Source organism: Carcharodon carcharias, chromosome 27, assembly GCF_017639515.1.
Source record: "Carcharodon carcharias isolate sCarCar2 chromosome 27, sCarCar2.pri, whole genome shotgun sequence".
In the NCBI taxonomy this organism is placed as follows: domain Eukaryota; kingdom Metazoa; phylum Chordata; class Chondrichthyes; order Lamniformes; family Lamnidae; genus Carcharodon; species Carcharodon carcharias.
The window spans coordinates 3,605,468-3,609,263 of NC_054493.1; positions in this window are offsets into that span (position 1 = coordinate 3,605,468).

The window sequence follows — 3,796 nt, forward strand, 5'->3', positions numbered from 1 at the left end:
TAAAGGGACCGTAGGAATGGTGATTAAATTCGCTGATGACACAGAGAGAGAGAGAGAGAGAGAGAGAGCAAAGTCAATTGTGAAGAGGAGGCTACAAAGGGACATAGATGGGTTAAGTGAGTGTGCAAAGATCTGGCGAATGGGGTATAATGTGGGCAAATGTGAAATTGTCCATTTTAGCAGGAAGAATAAAAAGGCCTATTATCTAAGCGGTGAGAGATCACAGGTCTCTGAGATGCAGAGGGATCTGGGTGTCCTAGTGCATGAATCACAGAAGGTTAGTATGAAGTGTATTATCTAAATGGTGAGAGATTGCAGAGCTCTGAGACGCAGAGGGATCTGGGTGTCCTAGTGCATGAATCACAGAAGGTTGGAATGAAGTGTAATATCTAAATGGTGAGAGATTGTAGAGCTCTGAGACGCAGAGGGATCTGGGTGTCCTAGTGCATGAATCACAGAAACCCAGTGTGGAGATACAGGAGGTCATTAGGAAAGCTAATAGAAAGTTATCATTTATTGTGAGGGGGAGTTGAATATAAACGTAGGGAGGTTATGCTTCAGTTGTACAGGGCAGTGGTGAGACCACATCTGGAGTGTTGTGTACAGAGTTGGTCTCCTTATTTAAGGAAGGATGTCAATGTGTGGGAAGCAGTTCAGAGAAGGTTTACCAGACTAACACCGGGAATGGGCGGGTTGTCTGATGAAGAAAGGTCGGACAGGTTAGGCTTGTATCCGCTGGAGTTTAGGAGAGTGAGAGGCGACTCGATTGAAACCTTTAAGCTCCTGAGGGGGTCTCAGACAGGGTGGGACATGGAGAGTATGTTTCCTCTTGTGGGAGAATCTAGAACGAGGTGGGGGGGTCACTATTTAAAGATAAGGGGTCATCCATTTAGGACAGAGACGAGGGGAATTTATTTCTCTCTGAGGGGGGTGAGTGTTTGGAACTCTCTCCCTCACAAGGAGGTGGGAGCAGAGTCTGTGAATATTTTTAAGGCCGAGCGAGATAGATTCCTGATTCCATTTATGTCAGACAGGTAAAAGGGAGAAGATGGCTCAGGTGATCACTACAGCTCAGGAGTGGGTACCAGGCCAGACATAGGCCAGGTCCAGCAGCAGCAAGAGTCCCTCTCTCCTGATGACCAGGCTCTTGCCCACGATGGAGAAGTGAGCACCGCTCCCACGCGCCCAGTCTCTCTTTAACTGTAGCCCAACAGCCCCTTCCAGTGTTTCCACACGTGCTCCAGTCCCTCTGGACCATACCTGGGTGTAGAACTTCAAGAGGACATGAACAGACAGTAGAAAATAAGGGGGGGGGGTGCTGCAGGAGCAGAGGGACCTGGGTGTACATGAGCATGGATCATTGAAGGGGGCAGGACAGGTGGAGAGAGCGGTCAATAAAAGCATATAGTATCCTGGGCTTTATTAATAGGGGCATGGAGTATAAGAGCAGGGAGGTTAAGCTGAATGTATGTAAGGCAGCTGGAGTGTTGTGTCCAGTTCTGGGTGTCACACACACACACACACCCACACACTCACAGAAGAGTTAGAGAGGAGGGCCCCAGGACAGGCAGTCAGCAGCACCTAGAGGAGAGTGCGAGAGGAGGGATCTGGTACAGGCAGTCAGCAGCACCTAGAGGAGAGTGCGAGAGGAGGGATCTGGTACAGGCAGTCAGCAGCACCTAGAGGAGAGTGCGAGAGGAGGGATCTGGTACAGGCAGTCAGCAGCACCTAGAGGAGAGTGAGAGACGAGGATGCTGGGACAGGCAGTCAGCACATAGAGGAGAGTGTGAGAGGAGGGATCTGGTACAGGCAGTCAGCAGCACCTAGAGGAGAGTGCGAGAGGAGGGATCTGGTACAGGCAGTCAGCAGCACCTAGAGGAGAGTGCGAGAGGAGGGATCTGGTACAGGCAGTCAGCAGCACCTAGAGGAGAGTGAGAGACGAGGATGCTGGGACAGGCAGTCAGCACATAGAGGAGAGTGTGAGAGGACAACGCTGGTACAGACAGTCAGCAGCAACTCGAGAGTTAGAGAGGAGGGATCTGGGACAGGCAATCAGCAGCACCTAGAGGATCAGGTCTATCCAGAGGACCTAGCATCTGGTCTATACTCAAGTAGGAGTAAGGGTAAAATAAAAGTGAGGGTCCATATCCTATTCAGTTAAGATATGCCTGGGGTGCTCAATGCCGTAGTGAGCTCATCCTGCGCTACGTGGGAAATCTGATAGGAGCGACTCGGGCTCTGTGTTTTGGAGCTGGAGGGTGTGGGGGGTGGGGGGGGGGACACTGTGGTGTATTCGCGAGGCCGGGGACAGCACATCTCAGGACGTGGTCCGAAGGAAGTGCAGGCCGAGAGGGACTGGGTGACCACTGGACCGAAGAGGAAGGGGACCCGGCGGGTTAGCGAGGGGATCCCCTCGAGAGAGCCTCGCCCCCTGCAAAGCGTCCGTCGGCTTGAGCTGTGACGCTTTCTCTGGTGGGAGCCAACCCCTTAGCCCAGGCCCATGGGGCAGTGTGGGCGGTCCAGCGGCTCGGGGTGGGGGTGGTCTGCCCCTTTGGGGGGGGGGGGTGGGGGGGGCACCAGGGACACGTTTTAACGCCGGGGACCTTGCGGAGGGGGTCCGACGAGCCGGGGGTGGGGGGCACAGGAAGGCGGGCGGGAGTCCGACATCGTAACTGTGGTGGTGGGGAGAGGGGATCGAGACGTGGTTGAAACAAGGGCGGGATTGGCAGCTCGGCGTTCCTAGCGCTAGGGTAATTCAGGCCGAGGTAGAGAGGGGGATGGAAGGGGAAGCTGTGGTGGGGGGGGGGGGGGGGGGGGTGTGGTGGTCGCAATATTGATCCAGGGATCGATTATAACAGGGAGGGGACGATATCAGTTCCCATTCCCAGTCACCCTGCAATCACGTCTCCATAATCCTAACTGTATCGTACCCGTTTACGTCTATCTGCGCGGTTAATCCACCCACTTTATCGCCAATGCTCCTTGCATTGAGGCCCAAAGCTTTAAGGCTGGTCTTTTTAACATCACTTGCCACCACCCCCACCCCCCCCTCCATCCCCCACTATTTTTCACCGAGAGACCCTGTTTCATTCTTGATCCCTCTGCCCATCACTTGTCTTATTCCACCACCACCACCCCCCCCCCCCTCCCTTCTCTGTCTTTAGATTCTGGTCCTCGATTCCAAACCAACACCCCCACCGCCGCCCCCCCCCCACCCCTCAACCTCGGACACCGGTCCCCAGGCAAAGCGCAACTTTACTGGAGTGACAGCGAACAGGAGGGTGTGGGGGGTGGGGGGGTGGGGTGGGGTTGGGGGGGGGGTGGGGTGGTGCGGGGGTGTGGGGGTGGGGGGTCTGTGAGACCCCACTGGAGCTGTCAGTGGGTGAGATTCTCCAGTGGAGAGAGAGAGAGAGAGAGAGAGAGAGAGGGAGGGAGGGAGGGGTCACTGGAGTATCAGTCTGCTCGTTCCCCTGACAAAGCAGTGGTGAGTCACCGAGAAACGTGCTTGACCCACATGCCTGGAGCACACGTCACTCCGGACCCTCCCAAATGAGAACAGCGGCCCCTCCACCAATGCCCTGTCGACCCTCCCACAGGGAGTGCTAGCTCTCCTGGAGCAGGGACAGCGAGGGGTGGGAGGGGAGGTGGTGGTGGTGGAGAAAAGGGCTGTCCCTTTAAGGAGAGGCATGCAAGTGGTCACAGGGGCTGCCTCTATATATATATATATATATATATATGTGTGTGTATATGTATATATATAGAGAGAGAGACAGAGAGAGAGAGCAGGAGGCACTCA